Raw genomic sequence first — 19,850 nt, 5'->3', positions numbered from 1 at the left:
CAGCTTATACACAATTTGAGCACGTTTGACTGAAAGATGATTCCTATGTACAGAAGGAACCTAATTGAAAGCCGCCAACATCAAGAGCGCTGCAACATCTCCAGGAAGATCTCTGACCATCAAACTTGACCAAGGTAACTTATCTTTGCCACTCAGCACTGCTGCGAGTTCATTCTTACTTAGCTGATCAACAGCTGCATCTGCCTCCATCTCAACTCTTGTCAATGTTTCAAGATTAAGCGCCTCATTAATCATCCTAGGAGAAAATTCATACCAATGGCCCCTAACAAACACTTGAATACCATCCCTAGATTTCTTATCTGGCAAATTGGCATAAAACTCACAAACCACCTCTTTGACATACACAGAAAGATCTTGTACCGAAGTATGTAACCCAAGATCCATAATCTTACTCATAATCCCTAATTCATCAGGTTGAGAAAAATCCAGTTGTCTTTCTTCTATAAACTTCCGAGAAAAGAACTTTGAGTACCTTGCTTGAGCAGTTTTCGACACAAACAAATCGGATCGAAAATTTCCCTTTGCACGAATACTCTTGCCACTCGACTCAGCAGATTTTGACCGCTTAGTCTCCGAAGTAGATCCTTGCTTCATCTTCCTCCGTTTTAATGTGCGACGCTCAGGTTGATCTTGCACAGAGATTTCCTCATCCTCCTCAGTCTCTGAAGTGATTTCTTTCCCTACAGGTTCTGTTTCTTCACAACCAATTTCTTGTGCCAATTCATCCTTCGAGGATTCATCACTCAATTCGTCAACCAGATGAGGTCGATGAGAAACACCATCATCTCGAGTTAACTTTGATTTCCTTCCCCCTTTCACCAACCCTTGTCGAGTCGCTCTCACCATCCTCTCTTTGTTGTTTTTTTTTTTTTTTTAGTCGCCGATACACCCAAAGCTATTAACCACAAGATTTATTATTTTCCGATACAACCGAAGCCATCACCCATCATATCTTGAAAATAAAATATTGAAACCCAATCAACCCAAAAATTAAACCGGTTTAAATAAAATATTGATTCACTCAATCTTGAAACCCAGAATTTCCTTGTACTTGTTCTTGACCAGCTCCAATAAGAATCACATCTCACACACGCCAAGAGAATTTCTCAAAGTTGAGAATCGATTAAAATCTAATGCCTTCGTGAATATAGCTGCTAGTTGATCTTCAGTATCAACATGTTCAATCAAAACTTGCTTTTTCTCAACCAGTTCTCTGATAAAGTGGTGTCTCACATCAATGTGTTTGGTTCTTTAGTGTTGGACTGGATTCTTAGAAATATCAATAGCACTTTTGTTATCACAATACACTTGTAATACTCCTGAATCCATCCCCAATCTGCTGACATCTGCTTCATCCATAATAATTGAGTACAACAACTCCCCATAGCTATATATTCTGATTCAGCCGTAGACATAGACACTGAATTTTGTTTCTTACTTAACCATGCAATGAGATTATTTCCTAGAAAAAAACATCCTCCACTAGTACTTTTCCGATCAGTCACACTCCCAGCATAATCAGCATCACAGTATCCAACTAAACCCTGATTCGAACCTTTAGAATACCAAATCCCGAAATCAACATTTCCTTTCACATACTTAATAATCCGCTTGACTGCTTCTAGGTGTGATTGTTTTGGATTCGACTGATATCTAGCACACATTCCAACACTGAAACTTAAATCAGGTCTACTAGCAGTGAGATATAACAAACTACCAATTATCCCTCTGTATTGCTGAACATCCCCTTCCTTTCCATCAACATCTTTTGACAATTTCAGTGAAGCGCTCATAGGTATCTTGGCTTCTTTACACTTATCCATCTGAAATTTCTTAAGAAGCTGCCTAGCATAAGTACTTTGTGAAATAAAAATTCCTTGATCAGACTGAGTAATCTGCAATCCAAGAAAGTATTTGAGTTCGCCAACCATACTCATTTCAAACTCTTGTGTCATACTACCCACAAAACCATCCACCAGCCTCTTAGATCTACTACCAAAAATAATGTCATCAACATAAATTTGAACCATCATGATATCATCATTTTGTTCTAAGACAAACAAGGTCTTGTACACTTCCTCGAGTATAACCCTTCTCCATAAGAAAACTAGTTAGCCTTTCATACCAAGCCCTTGTAGCTTGTTTTAACCCATAAAGAGCTTTCTTTAATTTATAAACATAATCTGGTTTAACTGGATCCTCAAACTCCTTGGGTTGTTCAACATACACTTCCTCCTACAAAATCCCATTCAAGAAAGCACTTTTGACATCCATCTGGAATACTTTGAAGTTTAGAATGCAAGCCATCCCTAGAAACAGTCTAATCGACTCAAGTCTTGCTACTTGTGCAAAAGTTTCTTCGAAATCCACTCCTTCAATCTGTGTATACCCTTGTGTTACCAATCTGGCCTTATTGCGAACTACAACACCACTTTCATCAATCTTATTCTTAAAAATCCATTTGATACCAATAATATTTACATCTATTGGTCTCTGAACCAGCTCCCATACATCATTACGCTCAAACTGTTCAAGTTCTTCTTCCATGGCAATAATCCAAAAATCATCATGAACAGCTTCTACATGATTCTTTGGTTCAATCATTGACACAAAACACTCATAAAACACTGTCTCTAGAGTTGTCANTTACTGGTGCAAAAGTTTCTTCGAAATCCACTCCTTCAATCTGTGTATACCCTTGTGCTACCAATCTAGCCTTATTGCGAACTACAACACCACTTTCATCAATCTTATTCTTAAAAATCCATTTGGTACCAATAATATTTACATCTATTGGTCTCCGAACTAGCTCCCATACATCATTACGCTCAAACTGTTCAAGTTCTTCTTCCATGGCAATAATCCAAAAATCATCTTGAACAGCTTCTACATGATTCTTTGGTTCAATCATTGACACAAAACACTCATAAAACACTGTCTCTAGAGTTGTCAAGTAACTTGTCATCTTTTTGAAGTCTATTTTAACTCCTATAGTCTTTATCTTTTCATTCAAATCTCCAATGACATCAGATGCTGAGTGATTTTTATGAACAAGTTGAAACACTTATGGCTGTGAATCAGAAGCCTCTACTTCAGACTCATCTTTATGTTTTCCCGTAGTAGTTACTGGTTATGTGTCACTGTCTGAACCATCATTGTTTCCCACTGAACCAGACCTATCATCAAACACTACATTCACTGACTCCATAATAAGACCAGTACGTTTGTTATACACCTTGAATGTTGTACTACTCTCTGCATATCCAAGAAACATGCCCTCATCACTTCTGGAATCGAACTTCCCAAGATAATCCTTGTCATTTAAAATATAACATTTGCAACCAAAAACATGGAAGTAGCTCAAGTTTGGTGTTTTGCCTTTCCACAGCTCATAAGGTGTCTTAGTTGTATTTCTTCGCACATATACCATGTTAATTATGTAACAAACGGTATTTAAAGCTTCAGCCCAGAACTTCTTAGGAACCTGATTTCCATGAATCATTGCCCTTGCCATTTCTTGAAGAGTTCTATTCTTCCTTTCTACAACTTCGTTCTGTTGTGGAGTTCTTGGGGCTGAATACTGATGTGCAATCCCATGTTGATCACAAAAATCCTTCATAGCCTCATTTTGAAATTCTCCACCATGATCACTCCTTATCTTTTTGATCCCTCCTCGCTCATTAAGTAATTGTAAGGTTAGAATTTTGAAATTGTCTACAGTATCAGACTTCTCTCGAATAAATCGAACCCAGGTGTACCTGGAATAGTCATCAACCAACACAAACACATATTTCTTTCCAGTTAGACTTTCAACCTGCATTGGTCCCATTAAATCCATGTGAATCAGATCCAGAACTGATTTTGACTGAACATCTGGAACCTTTTTGTGCTGAATTTTGACATGTTTTCCATGGTTACACGGTCCACACACCATATTGTCTTCCCCTTTTAGCTTTGGTACCCCTCGCACTATCTCTTTATTCACAAGTGTAGTAAGATTCCTTGTATTCATATGCCCAAGTCGCTGATGCCAGAGATCAATGCTAGCCTTAGCACTGTAACACTTGATTGGCTCTTTCTCCCACATGTAGCAATTGTTTCCAGACCTTACTCCATTTAACTTGACATTTCCTGTTTCATCCAAAGCTTTGCAATCAACTTTTGTGAACAGCACCGACAATCCTTCATCACAAAGTTGACTAATACTTATCAAATTAGCTCTCAGCCCCTGAACTAGATAGACATTCACAAGTTGTGGAAGTTCAGCATCACACGTTGTACCCTTCCCTTGTATAAAACCATGTACCTCCTTTTAGTTTCTTGATATTTTGTAGATTGCTCTTGGTTCCAGTCATATGCCTTGAGCACCCACTATCAAAGAACTAAGGTTCTGAGTCATTTTGTTCCTCAGTAATCATGGGCATACTACATCTGGATCCTGATTCAGAAGCCTTGTTTAATTCCGGTTGATATAGATCAGTTTTCTTTATCCATACTTGTCTTCTAACTCCATTCCAGAAAAATCTTCCTTGGCGCTTTAGAGCACACACCTTTTCCCAAAACCTGTAACAATATCGTTTGTAGTGCCCAATCTTCCCACAAAAATAGCATCCCAAAAACTTTTTAGAGACACTTGTAGTTGTTTCTTTCTCAGAATTAATCATTCCAGCAGACACAAACTTGGTCAACTGTGGTTTTGCTCCTCTGTTATCTGTAAATCCCAGTCCTTTATGAGTTTTCTCAGTTCTTCTATAGCTAGATCTTATCAAGTTGCTTTGTGCCTGCAAACATATGAATCTTCCTATGCTGCTGATCCAACTCCGATTGCAATTCTGTGGTTTTTTCTTTCTCTTTACACAGCTCCTCTTCAAGTTTGTCTGCTTTTGCGGATAAAAGTAACTTTTCTCTCATTAACTCTAGCGAACCTTTAGCAATCTTTTTCTCATCCTCCAATTCATTCTGCAAAGATATGACCAGTGTCTCAAGTCGAAGTTTTTCTTTTATCAGTACTTGTTTCTCTTTTCCTAGAGCAATAAGTGTGTCTCGCACTTCTTTGTAACTCTGAACAATGTCAAGAATCTCCTCTCCTTCTGATTCTGAATCTGTCACTTCTTCCCCATTTTCAAATTCAGTGATTCCCACCATCGCCACCAAATTTAAGAGCTCTTCTTCGCTGCTGCTGTCATCATCTGAATCATCCTCAATACTAATCATAGATTTTTCTTTCTTATTTTTCGAATTATTTATACACATATCATGTGTATGTCCAGTACCTTTGCAGGTTGTGCACTTGGCCTCTCGTAGCTTGCTCGTCGGATATTCTCGAATAAAATGTCCATATCCTTTACATTCATGGCATTGCAAATCAGCTTTTCTGTCTTCACTTGTCTTCTTGAATGAACCGGTCTTCTTTTGGCCTTGACCTTATTCTATCCTTCTCAAAGCACGATCAAACCTTCGTACCAGTAAACCTACAACATCCTCCTCTCCTTGATCAGTTGTATCTTTGCTTACTGCTAAAGCTATCCCTTTTGGTTTCTTAATTCCATTCAGCTCCATCTCATGTGCTTGTAACATTCCAACCACTTCACCATAGGTAAGGCTGTCTAAGTCATGTGATACAGTTAAGACTGTCTTATATCCCATGAACCTTGATGGAAGACATCTTAGAAACTTTTTGACTAATTTCTGGTCTTTATAGGTTTTACCTAAGGTTAAGGCCTCTTGTGCTAGAGCACTCAGCTTAGAACTGAAATCTGAGATTGATTCATGATCCTCCATCCTTAGATTCTTAAATCTCGATGCTAACATATCCTTTCTTGAGCTCTGCACTTTGGTGGTGCCTTCATAATGAATCTGAAGGATATCCCATGCCTCTTTTGCTGTTTCACACCCCTGAATCAAATCGAACTGTTTTCTCCCAACACTGTAATGAATAGCACTTAGTGCTCTTGAGTTATATTTTGATTTCTTTTGTTCTTCATCAGTCCATTCTGACTCAGGTTTGGGTATTCGCTTGCCTGATTCATCTTTGATTGTAGGCTCCTCCCACTTTTCCAGCACAGTTTTCCAAGCAAGACGATCAATACCTCCTATTATGGGTTTGATCCTTGACTTCCAAAATCCATAGTTCCCATTATCCAAGACAACTTTATTGTTGTTGGTCAGATCTCCGTAGCTCTCCATCTTGTCCGCAGAATCTCACCCGTAATATTTCGAACAAGTGCTGCTTTGATACCAATTGAAAGTTTAAGAACTAACAATCTGAACAACAAAATAATGGTTTCTCTCAAACTCCTTTTTGATTAATAAAAAATCTGTTTACAAGTTTGTTCTAAACAATTTTCTTATCTCTCAAAACTCTTTAAAGAAACCTTACGCTCTCTCTAAGTTCTTATCTCTTATCTTTTCTCTAAGACTAAAACTTAATAGCTAGATTAATTTTCTCTTGTTTGTGCTGAAGCTCAACCTAGCTATAGCACCTCTATTTATAGATCTAGGTATTAGCTATTTAATTAGCAAACTACCTAATCTAATCCTAATAGGAATTGGACAATTTTCTTTTTCTTTATGGTTTAGGAAATTATCCTTTTTCCTCATGTTTACATTCCCATTGTAAACATGAAACTCTATTATCTTCTAGATACTTCTAGCATCTTCCAAGTCTTTGTGTAGCCTCCTGCTTCTAGATCTTTCTTTGTTAAATGCTGACATACACACCTTGCAACTCTATTCTTGTACTAGTGTCCTATCCTTCTGAAATAGTTCAAAACCTTGCAGCTTCAACATAGGTGACGTAGCTACCGTCATTCACGGCCATCAATAGCTCCTGCTATAGGGTTCAATTGGGCGGTCCGTCCGTGGGCGAGCCCATGTCCATTATGGACAGTCATGGCCACGCCTAAAAATAATATGGTCTTTTTAATGGACAAAAAACCATTGGGCTCGAGGACAAAATGGAAATAACGATTTGGACAGTGGACAGCCCAAATTTCTTTTAAATCTAGGTTTTACAATTTGGGAAAATGTTAGTTTCTTCTTCTCTTCTTCGAGCCACTCCTCCATCGAAAGTTTGAATCTCCATCTTCAAAGTAATCAAATAGAGGATTGAATTTTTGTCCATTTTGCCTCTAAAGTTTATAAACATTTTGGATTCGTGTTTGGTAACTGTTCGACGAATTGCCTCTGAGGATGAGGTTCATTGCTTGTACATGTTATTATTATTGCTTATACATTATTTCAAGTGTTAAATAATTGACAATGGAGAGATTTTAGTATTTTACCATAACTTTGTAGTTCGTAAAGCATAATTACAAGAGTTGTTGTCGAATAGCTAAAGTATAAAATTTGATTTTACTGCATTAGGCCAATTATCTTAGCTAATTAGAGTGTATGTCACTTGGGGTTGGGGATTGGTTAAATTTGCAGCTCTAGCTTGATTAGGCCGTAATTAAGTAGCACTTGTAATAATATTTTATCTAAGATAAAATATTGATGTTTTATATGTAAGTTCAATTGCCAACGATTCTTTTCATTTCATAGTACGTGTGCTTGCCGTGGCTGATGAGTCATGTGACTTCTTTTAATTGCAATGACTTGTGAGAAGATCTTAACTATACAATTTTAGCCATCGTGGCATTGTTAATTAGCTAACAATTTCGCTACATACTCTAAATTAATTCAATAACATACAGTTATAATCATGTTATTCATAATTGTAAATCTATCAACTATTTTTTATAAGAGAAATTCCTTTAAATACCACTAAAATTTTGTTTTTCCCAAAAATTCCACATTTTAGTTTTTTTTCCAAAAATACCACAAAATTTTTTTTTTCAAAATTACCACAAACACAAAAAATTGATTTTTAAGGATTTAGAATTTTTTTTTTAGGTTTGGGTTGACATATTTAGTTTTAGGGTATAGTTTTTAGGAGTATAATTTAGTATTTAGAATTTCTGAATTAGTTTTTAGTATTAGAACTTTAGTTCAATTATGTGTTATTTTTGAAAAAAAATACATTTTAGTGGTATTTTAGGAAAAAAAACTAAATTGTGTTATTTTTGGAATAAAAACATATTTTTGTGGTATTTATGACAATTGCCCTTTTTATAATTAGATTTTTTTCTTAATGATCATTAACTCTTTTGTAGTAAATAATCAATAGACACATTTCATATGATATCAGTTTTAGAAAAAGAAAAGACACACTTGTGATTGATCAAATTTTTTGTGTTTGTATTATAATTTTAAAAACTAGTGGTAGAGATTTCTAGTTTGTATTTTACTAATTAAGTTTATATAATTACTCTTGTTTTCTAAATTTTTCACCATCCCAAAATCTAAAACTTTCGAATCCATATGAATTAAAAAATTCTCACTAACATACACAAAAATATCGATAAACTCCTTAATTTACTTGGGAAAGAAAATGCTAATTTTTTTTTCCTTTGACAGATTTATTGTGTTTTTAGAAAACAATCCTGCAAACCCGGAAAGAACTCCCTTACACTAACTATCAAATCAAAGAGAAAGATTACGTCTATGCCAATTAATCCTCATCAAGAATGTATATGTGAAAATACAGTTTTAACATAGCGCTCTAAGTCTCAACCATGCACGCCGCAACAGTGTTAGGAATCTCCAAATAGGAATTGCATAAGATAGGGAATAGAATTCTAATAACACTAGAATAGTACCCGCGCTACACATCAAGATTATTTTTTATTTTATTTTAGTTATATTCTTTTGTGTTTTGTTTTTTTTTTCCGATTTCATAATATCATATATGTTGTTAGAAATCAAAATTCATAAGTTCTTGCTAATTTTAATAGTAATTTTGTTTTTTTTGTTATTATAATTTATATCATCTTATGATACTTCAGTTTTTTATTTCATAAATTTAATTTTTGAATATATTTATAATTTTATTACCTTAAGATATAAGTTTAGGGATTTCAAACCCTTAGTTCTTGATTTGTTTCTCATTTACAAACCCTCTTGAACAAATAGAATTCATGATGCTTTGGTACATAATTTTAGGCTATTTTTTGCTTTAAAACTAATGTGATTCTATCATACAAAACATTTGTAAAATATGATATTAATGATGATGGAAATATAAAAGAGATTATAATGATGGAGATCATTTCTTTTTTACAATCTAACACAATGTTTTGTATTTATTTTAGATAATTTTAGTATACTTGAATATTGATGTGCAGCCCAATTAATATTACTTTTGATATCAATGATCTTCAGTCACACTTAATCAGATAAATCAAATTGAATAAATCCCTAACTCCACCAAATCCCGAATAAGATAGTATAAATAACAACAAAGAAGAAGAAATTGAGCGTCGTTTCTCTCTTTAGTTTTGTCCACGTAAGATTAAAAAAAGCTGATGTGTATTCATTATTTTAATTTAATTGGGTATTCATTTTAATTGATGTGTTAGTGTCTGCTTCAATACAAAAGCTGAGGTGTCATGCTCTAATGAAAAACATACAACTTTTATTGTATTGATTGATTAAAGCAATAATTTCATCAGTATCCTCATCCATTGTTAAAACTTAAAAACATAGACTTTTCTATAATAGGTGTTGTTCAGTGTTGTGGTCCAATACTGTGATATGGAAATTGTGTTTCTTTTAGGTTTTGTGAACGTAAGACGATAATTATAGAACTGTGATTCTAACGTCTAAAAGAAATTATGGTATGTCTAATTAACTAACTAATGGTGCTGGTTAGTGGTTTAAAAGTTCACTTCATAAGTTGAAAGATCGAAGTTTGCATCTTTCTAATTTTTTACGTAACTATTCACATATTCCAATTATATATATATTTTATTATTTTTAAATGAAAGATTTGAGAAAAGTTTAGAATATAATATAAAACATTTGTTTTTGAACTTCAAACATTTACATATGATTTGGAAGCATATATATGACTATTTTATAACAAAACATCACACACCTCTCTCTAACTGAGTTTGATTCCCTATTATAAATATGTTATCAAATTACTACTAATAATTTATTATTATGTAAAATACTAATAATTAGTGTAAAAAAGGTGTATTTATGTGTGCTTACTTAAGCATCACGTTGGGTCCAAAAAACTACTGAAAAAATAATTTTATTTACTGAGATTAGTTTTTGTTTTAATTAGAAAAGCTGAGATGTTAAAAATATAGGATGAAGTGTATTAATAAAATGTTTTAATTGGAAGAAAAATAAACTGATGTATCAACTCTAAAATTCACCAAAATACTGATGTGTCATGATCTGGTGAAAAACCTTCAAGTTTTATTTTATTGATTGTAAAGAATGAACACATTCATTGTACCACAATGAATAGAAAAAGAAAATATAAAAAAAAATGAAAAACTAGACAAGTAGGATGAGAACCAAGCAACCGAGAACCAATTAATAGATGATCATGAAAAATATTTCATATTAAATCTGAAACTTGAACTAAAAAAAAAATGAGACAAGAAGTCATATAATGTGACAATAAAATCCATTTTCAGAACTTGAAATTAATTCATAGAGGGAGAGACTAAACTTGGAAAAAAAGGAATAAGGACACTGGCACCAAAAGGAAAAGAAGAACAAGACAAGATGTGATATGTAGAGTTTAGGGGTTCAAATAGGAGGGGATCTTGGAATTGTTCAAAGAGCATTACCTTCTTACCATTCTTAGAAATTGCACTAGGGTGGAAGAGCCTAGAAATATCAGGGGGCATATAAGTGAGGTTAATCTTGTTCAAGTCAATGGAGAACATTTTATCCATTTTTAATAATGCCCCTCCGGTGTTGTGGTTAGTGAGCCTCCAAACGTGTTGCATGCCATCTCCATTTGTCTCTAAAGCCCACACAAGACGACGGTCATCGTCTATGCTGCCCAAGTCCATATCAACAACAGATGATGATGATGTCTCAATAATAGGATTTGGAATGACTTGAAACATCTCCATGTGAAGATCAAAAGCAATCAACTTGGTCGCGTCTAGGTGGAACCAATAAAGCCATCCGTTTGCAAAAGTTGGTAAGTTGTCGTGGTTTAAACGATGCTCAGGAAGAGGTGGAGTCACCCGCCTCCATTGCTTGACTCCAAAATCGAAAATCTCGCATGATAAGGTGGTGTCGTAGTTGCTAAGGCTATGTAACCACACTATTTTGTATGTTCCTGTCACGTAGTCTTTTCCAAATCCTGGTAAAGGGATCTTTGACTCTGGGTCATCGTAGTCTATTTGAATGTTGGGAAGAGGCAGCTTGTAGGACCATTTCGTGGCTGGGTTCATCACAGTAATTTCTCTTGTGGAGGCATAGAAGCAGACGAGACCATCAATACTACTGGATATTATCCCACTATCATCACTAGTAGGTCTCCCTTTATCATCGCTAATAAAATATCCTTCTTCTTCTTTTTCTACTAGACAAGCCGAAGACCACTCCAACCTCATCGTTTTATGAGCATATTTCATATAGCAACTTCTTTTATAGCTTCTATAAGAATAGTAAAAACGGACAAGTTTGGGTTCTTGAGTTTTCTGATGCAACATGTGTCTTTCCTTAAATGACATGGACGTTATCATACGTCTCCAGTGTTTAGACACGGTTTGGAATCTCAACAGGGATTTCACTGGAAGTCGCAACATAACTTGTTCTAACACATCGTGGTTAAGTATCGCATCATCAGTTCCCAGCTCCCTTCTTCTTTCTATTATTTTCCATGATGATGCATCATCTCTTGTCTCGTCACTTCTTCTCCAACAACGTGTGCCTTCAGTTCTTCTTTCTCTTTCTGACCACAAAGACGAAGACGTTTTGTCTATTCCATTGCTCTTCCTCTTCCATGATGATGCACCATCGTATTCATCTCTTCTCTTCTCCCTCCAGCTTTGGAACACTCTCTCATCACTTCTTTTCCTTCCTCTCCCTGACAACGACGATGCAATCTTTTCCTTTTTCATGAGTGATGGATCATCTCTTTGACGTGTGTCTTCAATTCTTCTTTCTTCTCTTTGTGACGACGACCAAGAGATGTTGTGTTTTTTGTCGCTCTTCCATGACGATATACCATCGTAGTATTCATCTCTTCTCTTCTCCTTCCAGCTTTGAGACTCTGTCTCTTCACTTCTTCTCCTCCTTGTCTCTGAAGACGACGTTATCTTTCCTTTTTCGTGGCTCTTCCTCTCCTCCATCGGTGATAAAAAATTTACCCTTCGATGTGTCTTAATTAATGCTTCTATTCTACGTACTTTTTGCTTTCTCTTTCTAATTAAGTTCTAACGACAACGACGATCGACCAAGTTATATCTCTTGTCTTCTCAATTCTCATGATCTCTGTCTCCAATTTATAGACGCTTCTCCTACACATACTCGGACTAGGAGTTCTTTCTAGTTTCATATAACTCCAAAACCCTAATGGATCTCAGTGGTGTTTTATTTATTTTGCATCACGCTTCTGTAGTTTTGGCCCTTTTTCTTTTGTATCAGCTGTTTTTATTTAATATTATGTATATAATTCATACAACATATAAAATTATAAATCATATAACAATGGGTCAAATATGCACTATGATATGATGGAATGCCGTGAAAAGGTAGGACACGTATGACGTATCCATTCGCTGGGAAAAATTAAAATTTTGTACAATTTTGTGAGAAGATCAAAGTTATTGGCTCTTATTGCCAATTAAAAAAGATATTAATTTAAAAGTTTTTTGTGGTGTATTATCACACACCACATACATCTTAGCTATGAAACATAACTCATTGATTTATTGATTCGCATATTGCTACAACAAGTAAACACTCAAAATTATCTTGCTCTCGGAACCACCGAAGTATCCAAGCTAATGTTCAGTTCTCCATATTCCAAGCCTCGAGTCTTGCTTATCCTTGAGTTTTCACACAAATGGCACTCCTTTAGTTCGTTGATAACCTGAGACATGGTTGGTCGTTTCGAGGAAGAAGGATCGGCGCATGACGTTGCCAGCTCAAGAGCTCTCCACACAGAATTAGAGTCATAAGCCCCGGCAAGGTTTGGATCAATGATCTTCGTAATATCACCTCGGTTAAGCTTAGAGCCAACCCATTCTGCTATGTGATACTTTTCAGAGATCACGGGTTGGTTTGTGATCATCTCCAATAACACAATCCCGTAACTGTAGACATCACTCTTTGCAGCTAAACGACATGTAGGGTAATATCTGCAAGCCAAGATAAGGGTACATATATACTCTTTTATCACTGAAGAATGAATAAAAAAGTCTTAGGACATAAAAATACTTACTCGGGGTCAAGGTATCCAGGAGTACCAACAACCAGTGTGGAATCATAAGATTCACCTCTAACTTGGAAAGATCTTGAGAGACCAAAATCAGCTAGTTTGGCCTTGAAATTCTCATCTAGCAATATATTGGCAGTTTTGACATCTCTATGAACTATCGGTGGGGTGCATCCAATATGTAAGTACTCCAATCCTATGCAATAGTCGCCACCTCGATCAACTAATTTACCGCAAACCTAAATGACTCAATATCTATTCTACGGTATTACATACCTAGTGCTGTGTCCAAGGCTATTTGTAGCCGAACACTCCAGTTGATGATGGACTTACCTCCTTTCCCTATATATATATAGATATATAGATCCATATAACCATTCGAGTTTTATGAACTAGTGCTACACGTGAAATAACTAGAAAATAAAATTACCTGACAAGTGTTGTTTTAAGTCTCCATTGGGAAGAAACTCATAGATGAGGGCCAAGTGATCTCCTTCATAGCAATACCCAACGAGGCTAACCAAATTTGTATGATGCACTCTCAGAAGGAGATCAACCTAAAAAAGATTCATGTTAAGAAAATGTTGAAACATATAAATAGTATAGTTGGGAAGGGTTACAAAAATACAGATACCTCTGCTTTGAATTGTTTATAGCCTTGTGATGACGATTGAGAGAGTACTTTAACAGCCACCTGATCAGAGACCTTTACAGTACCGTAATATACCATGCCAAACCCTCCTTTACCTAAAACTCTTTGGAAGTTATTTGTTATTTTGATGACTTCTGAATATGTGAACCTTTTGCTTTCTTTATTAGCAAATGTAACATCGTCTACCATTGATGTCCTCATTGGCATGTGTACACCTGTACATCAGAATAAGGATGTTATTTTATCATCAGTTTCGTCGTACCACTTTTTTTTTAATGCAATGGAACAACGACATTTGCAAGATTTGATAAAGTTTTCTTATTTATTAATGCCTCTCTGCAAGTACCTTCCACAATCGTTAACTTTTTCTTTCTGAAAACAAGAAAAATAACTAGTAAAGCAATGACAATGGCTGCAGAAACAACTGATGCAACAATTGGCACAAGAATTTTCTTCTTAGGTGGTTTTCTACATGAATCAGAGACACAAAGCCTTGGGTTTCCTTCTACACTACAAGAAGAAAAAGATTGTTCATGAGACATCAAAGGCACAAACGAGTAAAAAAAATTCAAAAAATATGTTAGAAACTTTCTTACAATAGTTCTAGTCCTTTCTTTCGAAGAACTTGAGGTATTGAGCCGCTAAGATTGTTCCCTCTCAAGTTTCTGTTCAAAACGGCCATGATAAGAGGTTGAATCGTAAATTCATTAGATAGTATGTTGAGATAAGCTTACATAACCAACAACGATTCCATGTTGCCTAGAAACTCCAGCACTCCTCCAGTCAAGTTATTATTTGACAAGTCCCTAATATTAGAAAGAGAAATTATATATGAAATATACATCCAATACATTGGAATATATATATAATAATTTTTTGCCGTCGATCAAGAATGGACATACTTACAGTTCTTCGAGTTGCGTAAGGTTTTGAATGGCAGCCGCTATGTTTCCAGTTAAACCACTTGAAGACAAGTTTCTGGTAAAAAATTTTAAAACCACATTCAAAGTGTTAACGATCATGAATACTAAGGGATTTTGAAGAGTGATTGTGCATATATATATGTGTACTAGTGAAATTTGACTTACAAAGAAATGATTCTCGGTGGTGTGGAGATATCCGTGTTGTTGCAGTCTAAACCATCCCAGATAAACTGTTGAGGGACGCATGGATCGCATTGCGAGTTGATTTTATTCGATCCATAGGAGGCTTCAATGCTTTTTATAGCAGCCACTGACATTAAAGTGTTGATGATGTTAGAAACTAATACATGAAAAAATGTCACGAGAGCAAGGGCGGATCCACGTTAGAGTAGGGAGGGGCAGTTGCCACTGTCAAATTTTTTTAGACTAATGCTATTTTATAACAGTTTTGAATTATACCCCTGGTAATAAATGTTTTTTTGCCCCTGTTACTCAGTTTTTTCTATATTCACACGTTTTTGACATCAAATGCGTCTTCCAATCTATACAAACCCAAGTTAAAAGTCCAATTTGTCTATTTATTTTACCAATATTACAACCCCATATACTTTTAATAGCATTGTGTTACTTAAAAAATTAACCAAATTTTTTAAATGGGTTGTCTTTCTTAAATAAAATTTGAGTTATATTTTTCACCAAAAAACTTGAATTTTTATAGAATTTTTTTTTCGTTTCAGTTAAAATTTGCCCCGGCTAAATTTTTTTTCTAGAACCGCCAATGCACGAGAGTGAAATATCATACATACCGTCAATTTCATTTGTTTCGGATTGCGGAAGTTGGATGACTGTATAGATTTCCAAAGCGTTAAGTAGAGGTGGAAGAGTTGATCTGTTTGTTCTTGTTAGCTGCAAACTGCATTTCCCTTCTTGACAAGTTTTTGGGGTCACACTCTGGACAGTGGTTATGTCATGTTTCTTAGGAATGATAGGATCAGCAAGAACTTCTCCATTCAACAGGATGTTGAATTCTCTGGTATCATTTGCCTGCACGTCTTCGATCTCAGCAAAGTGTGCGTACACGTAATATTGGTCCCTGGGACTTCCTGAAGGCAATTCAATCGTCAATGGGCACTGGCATTAGTAGGCATTGCAGCATTTTTTAGCGCATCTATTGGTGGAGCATAATTGTTGGAATTGTTCACTTTGAGATCTGTGGAAATCTGAGTCCATCCCGGCTGAAATCTGGCTCCATATGATACCCATGTGCGATCATAGACATCTTTCATGTACCTACAGGTGGGAACAATGCTGTTTTAGTAATAATTTCCATATTTTCAAGGACGTGAAACCAACCCTTGTGTTGGAAACAGAACAAAAAGGAGAACATACATAAGCGAAAATAAGAAACATTGATCATACTGAAGTTGACTTACCGGAGATCAGGTCCTGACTTGCTAAGATATGTTTGGGACAAACGTTTCAAGGAACCAGACTTAGTGATATAAGAACCATTTCCCATTGGGCGTACTTCCAAAGCCGATATTAGCGGTGTAGTTTCACCAGTTTTAACAAGACAGATTTGCAACGAGTTTGATGTTGGGATGTGTAAGATCTCTTCCGCTGTACCATTCACTAATGTTTGCAAATCTATCGTGGCCCATAGATTAGGTCCAAGATACAGATCAAATTTTGGCTTAAGGTTAAAACCATCATAATTCCCATATACAAACCTAGCCAATCGAATGAGTCCTGCCCTTCTCAACGTTTAGATTGTAGCAGTTCCTTATTCCATCTGGAAAATGTCTTAGTGTCTCGTATGGCTTTGCATATCCCTCAGGATTTTCTCGGATTCGACCAATTTCTCCAGTTCTTATGAACTCTTTATCCGAAGAGAACCGCAGTCCAGTAAAAGTCTCTTCATAAGGAGATTCTTCATTCCTAGGGAGCCCGCAATCCAAACTGATGAATCCTATTGACAAACATTGTGGAGATTATCAGTGCTTTCCCAAGAACCAAAACGTAAATATTTGTAAACCAAATGATTAATAGTTGAGGTAGAAGAAAAAGGCTATGTGAACCAAAAAACATATATATAGCACTGCCTACACTCGTACCTGGGTTTGGAGACAAGGATGTAAACTAAAATAACTGAATCATTTTAAGTGAACAATCAATCTGTAAACTAGTTTTTATATATTTGCATGGGGCATGTGCCCCCAACCAACCTAGATTCGCCCTAGTAAAAGAATATGTCTAGAAAGCATTAATAAAACATTTGGAAACAAAAGGATGCATATAACAAATAAGATTTCTGATAGTTACCTTGCTGGTCTTGTCCTTGAGCTTTACCCAAATGAATGATGGCCATTAGCTGTAACAAAACCCCAAGAAATTTTTTCATATTTTCTTACCTCCCAAAGAAAAATTAAGAAAGCCATTTGCAACACGGTGGAGGATAAAGGGAGAAGACATATATAAGCAAAAAGAAAGACTTTGTCAAGTCAACAGAAATGAGTAAACGCATTTACTATTCAACCAGGGGAAAAAAAAAGTAAGAGGAAGAAAACAATGTCACAAATCACTATCATGATTTATCTATGGAATATATGGAGCAGACCATGAAGCACGTTAAGTGATAAACTGTTATATCACAGAAAAATCAATTATGTAAGAAATAGTCGAAAAGAATTTTATTTATGTGTTCAATTGCTTTAACTGATTTGTGAGTCTTATAATTATTATGTGTCAGAGTACAAATACGTGAATGAAGAGTAATCACAATACATAATCTGTTTCTTTAGGTTTCAGACAGTTTATATTAGAAATTGTGCAACAATCTCATATATACTAATAAAGAAGCAATCTAAGAAAAATACTAATATGTGGTCGTTATAGTGCTTGAAACACCAATTTTTCATTGATTTTTTTTTTTAAATGAAAACAAATTAAAATAGAAATACATCATAAATATACATTAATGACCAGACTTGATTTGTATGCGTATACCATTTAAAATTTTATTAGATATAATTGTCATTATATTGGATGGGCACAGTGGCAGATCTAGGAAAACTGTTTGATGGGTTCAAAATAGATTCAAACTCACAAAGTTGGGTTTAAAATGGATTCAAACTCACAAAGTTGGGTTCAAACTGATATATATTTGAAATTTTGATGTAAATTAGAACAATTTTAAAATTTTATTGGTGTCAATTGCACCCAAAACACTCAACGTGTCTCCGTCCCTAGATTGGCATCCACTACAAGAAAACAAGCGATTTGCAAGGGAAGATTTCCTAGCAATTCACTCGCAAATAACCTATAGCAAGGGATTTGCGAGAAATAACCATCCCTCGCAAATCGCTTCTCACAAATTAAAAAATCTCGTAAATTTCTCGCAAATTTTGCGAGGAAAATTTTCCATAACATATTCCTCGCAAAGTTTGACTAGTAAATCCCTCGCAATTATTGCTATGCATTTGGGACAATTTTAAAAATAATATATTTTTGTTTTTAATTGAAAATAAATTATATTTCTGCTACGAATTTGCGAGGGAACATAAATTTTATATAAAAAAAATATTAAAATTTTATATAAAAAAATTAATTAAATAAATGACAATAATTTTATTTATTGAACAACTAATGATTTTTCCCAAAATTAAAAAGTAAAATACATGTGTAATATATATACATATATATATATATATGTGTATTATATCGATGGTGTGATTTGCAGCCGAGGAGAGGGTGAATAGCCGATGGCGAAGTTTCTCTGGCAACAAGACGGCGGAGGAGAGCGGGAGGGAGATCGGGAACGTGGTGGTTGTATTAAAAATTTTGAAGTGCAAAAAAAAAGAAACAAAAAGGGTAATTAAGATTTAAGACCTAAATAAATCCAGATTTTCGGTTACCATATATGACTGAAATCGTATTTATATAAACCCATTCAGATCTGGTTTTCTAGCGGATCATTAGATGGGTTTACATAATGCATTAATTAACGTTATGCTAATCATTACTAATTATTTACTAAATACTACTTCATTTTGTTTTAAAAAAGGATATAATCTAATAATTATCATAATTTTGGCTAAAAATTTAAAAATATGTAGAATTGCATATAAAAGAAAATTGGCAATGTTTAACATGTTTTGGAAGTAAATATTGAAATTGTTTTTTTTCTTTGTTTTTTTTTACAAATCTTGCTAGACAATTGCAATGTATGTGCAAGGAATATTAATTTCCTTGCGAATATCTTGTATATCCCTCACAAATTTGCAATGGATTTGCAAAGTTGTCCCTCGTAAATTTGCGATGAATTTGCTATGGACGTAACAGTTATAGCAAGTTCCTCGCAATTTCATTGCAAATTTGCGAGGGATTGTTTCCCTCGCAAATGTTCCTAGCAAATTGATTGTTTTCTTGTAGCGATTAGTGATCAGAGGGTGACGGTGTGGTGGCTACGTAGAGATGAACACATGACCAGAGTTGACACAAACGTCACCGGGGGAATGGAAATGGCATAGACATGCTACACAGAGATTTCAAGGCAGTGAACCGTAAGATATAAAATTTCTTCAAGCATGAGCTCTCTACCTAGAAGGTAACGCCATGCACCATCGACGACTCCACCGGACATGGTGCATCTGGCGGTCCAAGGGTGGATACTCTTGCCATGAAGCTTCTGCGAAGGTCTGAGTTGTCTATCCAAAGGATTGAGGCGGTTCTTGCTTTAAGCGCTTCACCATAGGAGGTGTGGACATGGGGTAAAACAAGAATGAGGTCGCGAGACATCTTTCTTTAAAAATATTCGAGATGTTTGAAAAAAAGTTCGAAATGATTGAAACAAGCTTATATCACGAGGAAAACGTAAGCGGGGGTGAACCATCACTTAACTTATTTTAGCCAATCAAATATTGACTTGTTATATTAAATTACATAAAAAAAAAAAAAA

The 19,850-nt window shown here is 35.1% G+C and overlaps 1 pseudogene; it reads right to left on the bottom strand.

The window, feature by feature from the left end:
- LOC104750695 lies at positions 12,695-17,323 on the bottom strand (annotated as a pseudogene).

Source organism: Camelina sativa, chromosome 16 (assembly GCF_000633955.1).
Source record: "Camelina sativa cultivar DH55 chromosome 16, Cs, whole genome shotgun sequence".
NCBI lineage: Eukaryota > Viridiplantae > Streptophyta > Magnoliopsida > Brassicales > Brassicaceae > Camelina > Camelina sativa.
Note: the sequence above shows the minus strand (reverse complement) of the source record. Positions and strands in the feature narration are given on the sequence as shown.